The sequence below is a fragment of the Pseudopodoces humilis genome, chromosome 4, assembly GCF_049639895.1.
Source record: "Pseudopodoces humilis isolate 2021_Gansu_Grassland_sample_001 chromosome 4, ASM4963989v1, whole genome shotgun sequence".
Taxonomy (NCBI): Eukaryota; Metazoa; Chordata; class Aves; order Passeriformes; family Paridae; genus Pseudopodoces; species Pseudopodoces humilis.
Window position 1 is genome coordinate 63,650,944 of NC_142203.1, and position 14,034 is coordinate 63,664,977.

A 14,034-nucleotide genomic window follows, 5' to 3' on the forward strand; every position below is an offset into this window, starting at 1 on the left:
GAAGGATGATAAAGTAGTAGAACAGTCTGCCCAGGGAGGTGGAGTCACCATCCCTGGACATGTTTAAAAAAAGACTGGATGTGGCACTTGGTTTAGTTGAGGTGTTAGGGCTGGGTTGGACTCAATGATCTTGAAGGCCTCTTCCAACCTAATAATTCTGTGATTCTGTGACTATAGAGTCATAGGAATATAAAAATATTAAAATAGGATATCAAAGTATTTGTAGTAATCTCTAATATTCCATGTTCCTTGTCTTTTTTCTGGTCTTATTATTTGATTAAATTCTTTCCCCTCTAGTTGCTGAAATTTTAAAAATTAAAAATTCGTGACTTGAACTTTAAGAGGGATGGGGTTAGGGCATATCTTAGATGATGTATCTTGAACATGGGGATAAGAACTCCCACTTTTTTCTTCCTTCAAGTGTTGCTTTACACATATACACATTCAAGACTCAAGGATTCATCTCAAGACTGTTACTCCAGAGAGACCTCATGAGCTGAAAGACAGCCTTCCTGATAGGACAGACAATCTTCCTTTACAACAAAGAGAAGAGAAGTATTTTGAAGTGGGTTTTAGTTTTGGTTTACTGAACACTGTCACAGCTGAGATATCTGCAGAGTTTTAAAAACAAAACAACCCAGTGATTCATGTTTTCAACCTAGAGCAGCAAGGTTCTTATAACATCCACAGTTTTTCAGAGAAAAACCTGAAGCATAAACATTCATTGAAAATATTCTCCACTGATGCAATATTACTTCATTTGAGCATGGCCTCCACTGACTGTTACTGGGTTGTTGCTAAGAAACACTGATATATGACACCAAATTATATTACTGACATTGAATTTTACTCCTTTTCATGTTATAGCTTGCTTGAAAACAGCTGCAATTTTACCATAAATGGAAGGAAAGCTACCAACAGTCTATTCAGTGCCTTTTGTATTTTAGTTACAGGCTGAAGTTCTTATCTTTTACTATATGCCTATAATGGTTCTATGGTATTTCTGTTAAAAATAATACCGACATTATTGATGGTCTGCTTCTGCATCTCCTACACAGTCATCTCAACAATAAAACAAATGTTCTCTTTGATTTTCGCTCAATATATGCCAAATTGCAGAAAGCTTGGTCTTAGGGTTTCTCTATTTTCTGTGTTAATGTGACAATCCATTTTGTCCTGCAGGTAATAAGAAACATTCAAACTCATAGCTAATGTTTTCAGGGTACTTCACTTTTTGCTTGTTTTGATCTTTGCAATTGACCAGTTGAAAGCTGAAAATGAATGGATGTTTTTTAATATGTATTTTAAAACCCTTTTCTTTTGTATAGCATATGGATGTTTTTCTTCTTAAAGAGCCACTCATCCAGTCGTTGATGTATGGCAAGCATACACAGCTTGTACCAGGGAAATTGTATCTTCATTTATACAAACAAAGCTGTTTGATCATTTTTTAAATATAAAAACAGAGCTCAGAACACCCATATCTGAAACTGGGATCTCAGCACAGCCAGCACTGCAGAAACACACAAATGGAGAGGGAAGTTCTTCCTGCAGTGTTTAAACCCCAAAGAGTCAAAATGGACAAACTCTGAGAAAAGTGTTGCTAGAGTCATAAGGATTTTGTGAAAGGACTAATGATTTAAACCACGTACATTTGCATGTATAACCTATAAGTAGCGTGTCCATCATTTCAGTTCCAGGCTGGTGGGGGTCCATTTTTTTGAGCATCTTCAGTCTTGGGCTTGATAAACTGATCAAGAAGGCTTTCAACTATAGTTGTAAGGGGAGGGAACACTCAATTTGTTCCACTCTTACCACTCTCCATTTTGATATCAGGATCAACAAGGGAAGCCCAGAGCCTGGAGAAGGATCACAGGTCAGCAGGAGAACAGCACAAAGTAATTCCAGCCACTCCAGACAGCAAGCTGGCTTCACTGAGAGCAGCTTCTGTAGGAATGCACTCAGCACTGGAAATAAACAAGAGTGAGAGACAGCTCATGTCTGCTAGAGCTGTGATCTTACCAGATGATCTTATCAGGGCTATGATCTTTTCAGCTTCATGAAGATGTGATGGAATAGCTCCTATGACTGAGTACAGACTCTTTAGGAAGGACAGGAGGCGAAGATGAGGAGGATGTGTCACTCTCCATGTCAGTGACCAGCAGGAGGACACTGGATCTCTGCCCGGGGGTAGGTGACAAGCTTACCTATGTCGTACCTCACTTTAGTAACTACTAAAACACATGGAGGATAGAAAAAGTAATCACATCTCTCTACCAGGAAAAAAACTTGTAATTTGCAGGACAGAAAAACCACAGAAATGTGTACACGTGTAAAGATAAAAAAAAATCAGTGCATCAGAAATAAGTACATGGAACTACATGTTTGTTCGCAAAAAATAAGAAAAAAATACAGAAGGATGGTTGGCATCTGAAGAAAAATGCAAGAAGTGCAGAGGACTGTCTCACATTTCAGGAAAGTGGTCAGAAATTTCTGTGGCCTACGAAGACCAAGACAATGATACAGATCCACCTACTCATTTAATCTGAGGGAGGAAAAGGGACACCTTGCAGTGGATGATCAGGATGAAAGGTATCAGTAGATTAATAAAAGAAGGGATCTATAAACATGCCTGAGGAAAGGCTGTGGAAGTTGTAAAAGAAAAAAGAAAAATTCACTTTACAGTGACAAACTGAACCTTTCTTAAAAGTACAGCTAAACAACAAAAAGGAAAAAAGGAACAGTAAAGGCTGAAAATCTATACTTCTCAAGCCTTATGAATACCAAATAGAAAAGTTTCAGGATATCTTCTGAAGACTAGGGAAACATCCAGCAGAGCAGAGAATAAAACTAAAGGAATTTAATTCTTCCACCACGACTTCTGGGAAATTTTATAGAAGTCTGACTGTAGCAGATAAATTCATTGTTTGCAATCATAAAGCAATAAACCCAAAATATGCTAATGAAATAAAAGACTGGGCCATTATAAGAGTCAAGTATCAGATTATCAGACCACATACCATGCTATGTGATACATCCATTCAGTTTTTAGACAATAAGATACTATATCACTGTATTTTCAATCTGATATTTATTTATCTCCTCTTTCTTGAAATCTGGTTTCCCTTCCTTCTTCTACTTCCTATTGCAAAGATTTCTGCATACCACCTTGGTTCCTATCTCCCCATTTCTTTGTCTGAGTACTGAAAGGCAAGATAAACTTTTAAGCCTTTGTCATAGCCTGAAATATGCCGTGTTCTCCTGAGATATATGTCTTAGAGACTATTCCTGTCTCCTGGTTTGCAACATCACTGTTGGGTCCATGTGTGCCTTCTGGCAAGGAATTGCTCGTATTGTGATTGCCAGCTGCACAGTGGGGAGGTAAGAGCCTTCGGAAGTTTATTGTGTCTGTTTTGACTAGAAAATTACAAAAGAAAGGTATTAAGACAATCTACACAGGTATATGCCATTTGTTTTTTGTCACGTTTCATTACCGCTTCCCTGACTTTGATTACTCATTCCCAAAAATTTCTTCTAATTGTATGCATTGTATGTATTTTTATTTTTCTTCCCCAGACATAAGCACTACATTATTCAAACAACCTTGGGTTTAAATTATTTATTACCCACTGGGACTAGGGGTTTCACTTGATATGCAAGTCCTAGTAACTTGAAATACGCATTATAACACAGAGTAATAGAACTACTAGAACTACTACTAGAACTACTTAGAAGGATTTTAACATCCTCCCACACAGGGAAGGTATTACAGACTGGCAGTCCTTAAATAGACCTGCTATTTGTCCAGACCTTGGACAGGAAAATTCTTATCCCATTCACACCTAACCTGAGACATCCTGATTTGGAGTGCATCCTTCATTTCAGTCAACTTGCTTTTAATATGCACTAAACAATATTTCTTCCATCTGAGAAAAAAGGGACTTATGGTTTTGGTCCAAAAATACAACTGTGGTAAAAGAACCAAGTTATATTTACTTGCAGCTCCTCTTCCACATCTGTGTGCTAATCCTTGTATTTTCTAATGAAATAAAAAGAGGGTATGTCTGTAGCTTATCACAGAAAAATCTGCAACAGTTACCTTGTATATTGAAAGATCTGTTGTTTCTTATATAACTGTAAAGAAATGATGCACTACAACATTGCAAGGACACTACAATAATAAACTGAAGGGAGGCAGTATTTTCTCTGTAACAACATTTCTCATGAATAATATTTTTTGTTTTCCTCCTTGCCTGCAAATAATGTTTACTGATTGTTTCACTCTCAGCAATGGGAATATCACAATTTATTTTAATATTCGCTATCACAGCAGATATTAGAAGCTGTGACTGGTTTTCTTAATAGTCTGAATGTTTTTCTAATTCTTGTTAAAACATTTATATGGATTTAACTGTTAACCTTTCTTGGGATGAAATCCAGAAACCTTGTAAGTCAATGGCAAAACTGTGATCAACTGAAATAAATTTTAGCCTCGTTCTTCACAGCTTTGAAATGTGTAGGCAGCTGTTACACTGTCAGTTGTTCCTGCTTGATTACAAGGAGAGGGAAAAAAGTCTCAGAACTGGTTACATTCTTCTGTTCATTCTGGATTTCTCTTGAAGGATCTGCACTTGCTTAGTATTTAAGAAACTTGAGTTGCCTATAGACAGCTTCAATATTGTTTTGTGATTTCATGTTTTGATACTACTGAATGTTTATATTTATAAGGAATACATTCTTAGTGCTTCTTGAGTTCATAAGAAACAAAAGGAAAAAAACAATCATGAAAAGCAAACACAAAAAAGAAACACACACACATACAAATGCCCCACTCCAAAGCCAGTATTTGTGATCTATTAGCCTCAGATTTCTCAAATCTACACAAATGAATAAACACCATGATATAAACATGAAGAAAAATCTTGAGACATCAGAAATTAGGAAACCTTAGCCTTAAGCATGAAGTATTTCTCAATATAACACAAATACAACCACAAAAAAGAGGATAAACAAAAGACAACTGGCAGTAAATTATATAAATCTTGTTTCAGTAAAAACAGTGTAGATGGAAATACTGGCAAGACACTTTTTATTCTGAGTGGAACTGATGGTAGGAGTCTACTGCAGCGATTTCAACAAGGTCTACATTAACTCAGAAAAATTTGATCTATAGAAACATTTTTGTCTTGATTCTCTTAGTCCTGATATTAGACATCTATCTGATGCAAGTATCATCTTGCAGTTTGCAAGGACACTACAGAAATAAATCCAAGGAACAGCAGGAACTATTCAATTTATTTCCTATTATTTAAGTTTTCTGTTTAGAGGCTAGTGAAACCACTGTCCTTGCGATTTCTACAGAACACAGTTTAAGAGGCAGCTCATTCAGAAAACACTACTCCTCTCAGCCAATGTCTTGTCTGAACATTAAGCATACTAAAGTTTTATTCAGAACATGCCTGGATGTATTTAATCTTCCACTCATTGTCTGCAAACTTTCCCTGCAATTAGTCCTATGATTCTTGAGAATGTTGGTGTTTTCCCAGGTTTCAATAATGTGTGTCTCTTAGACTAAGTCCCAAGTAAAAAGCAGCTTAAAAACCCCTTGTTTGCCCTTTTCATTTGTCTCAAAGATTGGATCAACACTGAGAAGCAGGACCTAGAAATTTAGCTCCTTGTCTTCCAGGATGGATCTAAACACACATGTTTTCCTGAAAGAAAAACACATATTGTAAGTGCTGGAATGGAAGTCTGTTCTGTTCTCCCAGTGCTTTTCACTTTGTGTGGAGGAGCTGAATATTCATGGAAACTGATAATGCTTTTTATGACTTCATGCTCTAGTGACTATAGCAGTTTCCTAGGAGAAGGGAGAGCTGGTGTTCTACTCTTGTTCTAATTAATATTTCATTATCACTATTAAATGGAAAAAAAAAAAAAAAGAAAATAAAAAAGAGAAATCAAAACTCTCTCACTCCTGATCCACTCAGCTCCAGGACAGCTTAAAGTCCAAAAGCACAAAAGTCAATGTGGTCTGCTTGCAGTCAAGAAAAAATCATCATCATCCATTTCTGGAGTAAAAGACTATTTCTTTCTCACTTAGCAGAACTGGGGTCTATGACCCTTCCCCTTTTCCCCTTTTCCCCTTTTCCCCTTTTCCCCTTTTCCCCTTTTCCCCTTTTCCCCTTTTTCCCCTTTTCCCCTCCCTTCCCTTCCCTTCCCTTCCCTTCCCTTCCCTTCCCTTCCCTTCCCTTCCCTTCCCTTCCCTTCCCTTCCCTTTCCTTCCCTTCACTTCCCTTCCCCTTCCCTTCCCTTCCCTTCCCTTCCCTTCCCTTCCCTTCCCTTCCCTTCCCTTCCCTTCCCTTCCCTTCCCTTCCCTTCCCTTCCCTTCCCTTCCCTTCCCTTCCCTTCCCTTCCCTTCCCTTCCCTTCCCTTCCCTTCCCTTCCCTTCCCCTCCCCTCCCCTCCCCTCCCCTCCCCTCCCCTTCCCTCCCCTCCCCTCCCCTCCCCTCCCTTCCCACCCCCTCCCCTCCCCTTCCCAAACCTTCCCAAACCTTCCCTTCCCGCACCTTCCCTTCCCGCACCTTCCCTGTCCTTTTTCTCTCTCTTTCTTGTCTTTCTTGTCTGTCTTGTCTGTCTGTGTGTCTTTCCTCAGCTGTTATTACATCATTTGGATGCCTGCTGTAAGCATCTCTTCACACGTTGTTTACTCAGTCTAAATGCCACACACAGAAACACGGAGTATATTTTGAGACCAGATAGCTTGCTGTGCCCTGCACTGGGGTGACTGGATTTCTTTTAATGATAGATCTTTAGAAAGTCACAGATAATTGAAAAATTAGCAGTTAGGTAAAAAAAAATAAAAATTGAACATAGTATCTCAAGAAATTTCATTTGCTCTTCGGTTGAGGGTTACAACTGGGAAGGGAAAAAAGTCATCTTAGGAAAACCTTAAAAAATTCTTTTTGAAGAGAATATGAAAACAAAAGATCTTGGAGGCAGAATGAGAAAAGAAGACATCATTTGTCTAAAATACTGAGGTAAGAATGAGAAATTAAAAATCAAAGCCCAAATTCTTATATTATTTTTAGTGTTAATTTGTTGTCATTTGAACTACCATTCCTGCCCTGACAAAATGCCAGGAATCTGCCCTATAACTCTGATTTTCCACTTTATTTGATATTTTACTCTATAGGTAATTTTCTGTGCTAAATAAGGCAGAAATGAAGCATGAAAGAGAATACTTTAAAAAGAATTTTTCATTCTGAGTTCTGACTTGTGGAGTATCAAAGTTAGTCTGCCACACAAGGTGGAACTTTAAAGCAAAGAGCCCAAATATTGACACACAGAAGCAAGCAAACAAATCAGGCTAAATAAAGTATGAGCAAACCTTTAAAATTTTGGCTAGGATGTATGTGATTGTTGAAAAAAATGCATGGTAAGAGCCCTGAAAAAATAGTGTGTGGATGTTCATGCAAAAGGAAAAAGCTGAAATATTTCAGATACATACGTTTTGCATATGAAAATGACACTTGACATAGCAGGTGTCAGACCAGCTAAGATAGCACAATACACCCAGAAAGTTACATAGGCTTTCTAGGATAAGGTGAAACACTTAATTGGTTTTGTGGAGGTGTTAACCTCATCACTCATTCCATTTATGCTAAGTTTGAAACAACACGAATTTATCATCCCCAGTTAATATCTTGATGTCATCCATTGGTTTGTATGACCAGTTTCAGCGCCTCATTATTATTATTATTATTATTTTTATTTCCCTCTCCTAGTCATCTAATATAAAAGTTGTGGTTTCCCCCCAACCTTTCAGCAAAGCTATTGAGTTGTTATTTCCAAATCAAAAGCTGGTGTGCAGATCTCTAGTAATGATGATCCTGTGTTCACAGGTATAATATAGGGTTGTTACAGAGCAAGTGACCTCTCTTGAATGATAAAGAACAGAATTTAAATCTTTGACCCTCTCTGTATTTCCTGTCATTCAACAACTTAGATCAAGTTTTTGGGATCATACATCTATTTATCAACAGTGCTGTCCACCAGGTCCTATGATGTATTGTGTTGTCAAACACTTTTCTTCTGGATCTTGTGACAATAGAAAGAACAAGGGCACACATTCTTTTGTGATCCTACAGCTATCAGACAAAGGCAGTGACTGTGTTTCTTCTTAGGCATCAAGGCAATTTCCACCAAGCCACCAATTTTCAAGGAACAGGGCAAGTGAAGGAATTTTCCACGGACTACAAGTAATTATGGCTGCCATGCCTGGTAGTCAAGCACAATGCAGTCCTGTTCAATATGCATTCTCTAGCATAAGAACACATCAGTTTATTAGAAGCCCTTCTAGAACATGTATTGACAGTATACTCAACCTAATCTTTTCCTAGGAGAAAAGGAGAACTTGGCATTGGTTATAAGCCCTTAAAAGACACATCTTTAACACCTCATAGTCACAATGGCCTAAGAACAGCAAATAAAGAAGAGGTTTCTTCAGTGTTGCTGTTAAGCTGGATAAATTGAACAGTTTCTAGAATGTGTCATAGCAGAAAAGTACTGAGGGTAAGTCCAAAGGACTGATGTGTTCCTAGCTGAGCTGGGGAATGTGCATATTCCTCTGTGTCACATGCAGCTGGAAAGGCAATTGCATTTGACCTTAGGGTGGTCAGTATGGAACTGGTTTCTGGAAGTTCCAGCTCCTCAGGAACCACCAGCTCCCTGGCTACCTGTACCAAATTTGACACACAAGATTTCCTAGGAGCCCAGGTTATACTTCTGCAACAGTTATTAAAAGAGGAACATAGTGTAGAGTACTTAGATTTTAATGGAGTGTTTTTCCAAGACACTTGGTTTTCAACAGCAAGGAGGTCTAATTAAGACTAAAACAAAACAAAAATACCTCAAACCAAACCAACCAACCAACCAACTAAAGACTGGAATAAAAAAGAAAGGGAAAAAAGTAAGGAAAAAAAAGGGAAAAAACAAAGGAAAATAACTCACTCTCCCTGAGCTGACCTGTGATCTTTAAGCTGGTTTAGTCCCTGTTGGGGGAGCACCTGTTGGCATGTTCTAAAAGTCTGTATATTTCTGATGTTTTGTCCCATGACAGGAAAATTAATTCCAGAGAGACAAGCTGGGAGATTACTGCTTTTGCCTCAAGCAGCCTACTGTCTTTATGAGTTGATAACAAGTTAGATACAAAAATAGAGAATGGCTCAGCGAAAGAACAAAGTAATGAGCCAGACATTACTATAATCTGAAACTCACATTTTCAACTATTGTTTCAAACCAGGCCTGATTTCTAAGGGAACTATATCTTTTCAGGTAGCCCCATAAAGTGAAAGTTGCAAGAAAGCTTAGCACTGTGGGTGTCACCAAGGAAATAAAATACTCCTGTGTTTGTGGGTGGTAAACTCTTGTGCAAAGCTGTGCCATAAAGCCACAAAGTCAAAATCAGCACTTCTGAAGTTTAAAATGAAAGCAGCAATGAAGCGGTCTATTCACAATCTTTTAAAATATCAGTGCATTGACTGTGTACACTGAAAATACTCATTGTTGTGGTTAAAAAGACATAGAAGAACAAGCTCTCTCTTACTCCACTCTTACAGATTTGGAGAAGTCACCAAATTGTATGATGATGTCTTCAACATTTTAAAATATTTTAAGTGGATCTAAATCTTTTGGAATATTAAAACACCACATGAAAATACAATAGTGCTCATTACTGGTCTGAGGCATGTACAGCATCATAGCACTCATGCAGAAATCACAAATAATAGCTGAAATTGAAAGACTTAATTTAAACTTCCTTTATGTTCTCATTGGAGGGTGAAAATTTATCATGAATATTTAGGCATGAGAACATCTGAGATTTGTAAAATATCATCAGACTTCCACTCTCCTGCTACTGAATCATAGAAGTGCCTAAAATATTCAGCTACACAGCACTGACATTCAAGATCCCATGTGTCCAAGCTATACTGCTAGACATCTCCAAATTCTTTCTTAACCGGAAAAGTATGAGTAGATATTGACTATTGCATCCTGCTGGAACCCACAGACAAGTGGGGTGTAGGCCAGCCTTTGTGTCTGGACTCAGCCCAGACCCCTGCTTGGAGCTCTGTTATGCCTTTTATTCAGCCATTTTCCATGTAAATTATAGATGGTTTCAGTGGGAAATGGAGACCCCCTTCATGCCTCTGCCACCTGAAAAATGTATCATTGGACAAGCAAGTCACATTGATATCCTATCTACTATTCAGTTTCATCTACCAATTGTTCTAGACCTCTTCAGGAAAAGACAAACAGTTTTAACAGGAAGAATGTGCAACCCTCTCCTGCTCAGGGGCTGGAGTAATTTCTAGAGCTATTAAGTGTGTGTTTCTTCAGGTTGAAGTGGTCATGGAGAAGAGACATATTTTCACTGAGCAGTGTTTGACTGTATTCAGTGTATTATTGTACAATTATGCCTGTGGCAAGGAGTTTGTGTGCCATATAGCTCATGGTACTTTGAGCTAATTCTTTTGAAGTTACAATTAGTTCAAGGTATTTGCTTAGGGACCTATTTATCACCTTGTGGACTTTGAAGTTCTTTTTCCCACTGTTCACTAGAGAATTCACTTTCAGTTTTGATCTTTCTTAATATAATGTTGGATGATCTCATTATTACATGTTTTTTTAAAAAAAACCCGTCCATACAGGTATATTCAGGATATATAATTATTTTGATGAAATACTACATTCCCAGCTTGAAGGGCATGTATTAATTCTAACATCATAGGTTGGATGAAATTCCAAATGTCTGTTTCATAAGTCTATCAAATTTCAAAAACTATTTTAATGAATGAAGGCATTTCAAATTTACATAGTCAACTACATTGCAGGTAAAATACAGAACAAAATATTTAATTGTTCTTATAATAACAGCCTGTGCACATTTTTCTTTTAAAAATTACAATTTAGTGCCTTACTGATAAGAAAAATATGCAGTTTTTCGACAACTTCATATATATTTTTTTTTTAAAATCAACTACTGACAATTATAAGCGATATGATGTTGAAATTTATGGTAAAGTCAGAAATGCTGTGGTTTGGCAATTCATGCGTTCTTCTGTAAACAAAAGAATACTGGGATTTAGCTTTCTTTCAAACACCAATTTCAATGATTTTTTCATCATATCTTTCTTCTCTATTTTGACTAAAGGTCTTGGGAGCAGGAACCCTCTCAACATATGTTTGAACATCAGCCACCAAAATGAAGCACACAACTCACATTATATGCCTAGATATGTCTAGAACTAATACGGTTAGAAAGGCAGCATTATTTTTAATACTATTTAATAACTGATATCTTATTCACTTATTCAACCAAGTGTTCTCTGGACCAGAATTCTGTTATCTGGTCATGTCTTAAAACAGGAAATATTTTTTTCAGATAAGCTCTCCCACACAAGCCAGCAGAAGCCAGTGTAGGAAGGCAGCTGTAGTCTCACAGAAGTCATGTAGAACACAGGCAGCTTGGAAAATCCTAGCTATGTAAACTTAGAGGTTGGGGTCAGACTGCATCTGTAAATATATCCAAGTGTTCCCAATTAAATTACTCCTTTAGATGTCAGAGTACTTTACTAATTTACAGAATTATTGTTTTTTGCTAGGCTCTGCTTGGGGATTTGGGGAGAGAATCTTAATAATATTTCCACTCTGTGGTGTTTAGATCCTAACAGTAAACATGCATTCCTTCCAAAGCAAAACTCTAAACAGCCACAACTACCTAAAAATCTCTTTAAAATATAGAGAGATGAGTTTTTTTCTGTCATTCTTTAAACAATCTCCACAGTGATAGCAATATTCTTCCATGACAAATATGGCCGGCCAATGGAACAATACGATATCCATATCATAGGTTGAAAAATGAAACTCACAGATAACATACTAAATCTATTCCACTTTATTTTCCTCTAAAATTCTTAGTAGTGTCAGGGCTTTACCAAGACAAAAATATTTAGATGTGGTTAAACAACCATCACTGGCTGACAGGATAGATATCTTAGCAACCATAGAATATTATTCACACTTGGCAATTAAATAATTTATTGTTATATTTATCTGATGCATAACATAAGCATAAAATGCTGTACTGCCTACTTCCCAATGTAAAAAGTGCAGGTCAAACAAAATACAACAAAACAAAGAGCACAGGCCTCCTCAGAAGAGTGAGGCATGGAAAATATATTATATATTGCATGTTACATTTAGTATTTTGGTTTGCTTGTCATATTTAAACTTCTCTGGAATATGATTTTTACTCTCAATTTTTCTCTGTCTCAAACAAATCAGTAACTATATTAAAGCATAATATTATTCTTAGGCATGAATTCTCAGTATTTTCTACTCTGCTTTGGTGACACCCCACCAGGAGCACTGTGTCCAGCCCAGGTGTCCCCAACTTAAGAGGGACAAGGAATTGATGGAGCAAGTCCAGAGGAGGTCACAAAGCCGGTAAGAGGAATGGAGCACCTCCCCTACAAGGCTGAGGAAGTTGGGGCTGTTCAGCCTGGAGAAGAGAAGGTTGTGTGGAGACCTCATGGCAACCTGCCAGTATCTGAAGGGGAACTACAGGGAAGCTGGAGAGGGACTCTTTGTCAGGGACTGTAGTGACAGGACAAGGAGTAATGGGTACAAAGTAAAATGGGGGAAAATTAGGTTAGATATAAGGAATCAATTCTTCACTGTCAGGATGCTGAGACATTGGAACAGTTTGCCCAGGGAGACTGTGGATAACCCGGCCTTGGCAGTGTTCAAAGCCAGGTTAGATAAGGCCTTGAGCCACCTGGTCAAGTGGAAGGTGACCCTGTGCATGGCAGGGGGATTGTGACTAGATGATCTTTAAGGTTCCTTCTGATCCTTAACATTCTATGATTCTGTGACAGCTAAGAATATTGTGAAAATTAATATGTTATTCAAGCCATTTGGAGGATGCTTCTTTTCCTTCTTGCCTTTTCTCTCCAGTGCTCCTTATTATTAATTCTCCCTGCCAAACTCCAAATCAGCTGTAGCCTGGAGTCTTCTCACCAGATCAAATCCTGTACACACTGTGGTCTACTGCAGTTGTCCCCCCCCACAGTAAACCTCCATTGATTTTGCTCCTGGACTAGGTCTGACCTTCAGGTCTCTTCTGGTTCACCTGCAGCCCCTGGACTCCTGCTCCATTCTCCCCTATTCCTGCAATGAGCACAGAGCAATAAGGACAAGAGCAGTCTTCTTGATCTCAAATTGCATGTGAGTATTACCAGCATGTTACACAGATTATCACAAAATCAAAACAGGTTTTGACCTCTGCTCAGTCATGGTGATGCCTCATGTGGAGTCTGTGTCCAGTTCTGGGCTCCTCAGCACAGCAGAGACGTGGAACTCCTGGAGCGGGTCCAGTGGAAGGTTACAAAGATGATCAAGGGACTGGAGTATCTCTGTTTTGAGAAAAGGCTGTGGAAGCTGTGCCTGTTCAGCCTGGAGAGGAGACAGCTGAGAGGGGACCTCAGCAGTGTCTGTCAGTGTCTGCAGGGAGGGGCCACAGGAGGGACCAGGCTCTGCTCGGTGGTGCCGAGCAATAGGACAAGAGGCAAGGGGCAGAAACTGATGTACAGGAAATTCTACCTGAATATGAGGAAGAAATTTACTGTGTAGGTGACCACACACTGGAACAGGTTGCCCAGAAAGGTTGTGGAGTCCCCCTCAGCAGAGATATTCAAGCACCATTGAGATGCAATCCCATGCTGTGTTCTCTGCGATGGCCCTGCTTGAGCAGGGAGGTTGGATCAGATGACCCACTGTGGGTCTTTCCAACCTGACCCATTCTGTGATTCTGTGAATATTATGTTTCATAATATAAGAATCTTATTATTTGCTTTTGTGCTAATAAGTATTCCTTTGATAACAGAATAATCTGAACCACACGCACCAGAAAGAAAATTGATCCCAGACGTAATAAATTTCTAAAGCTCTTCTGTGGGTCAACATATGATTTTTT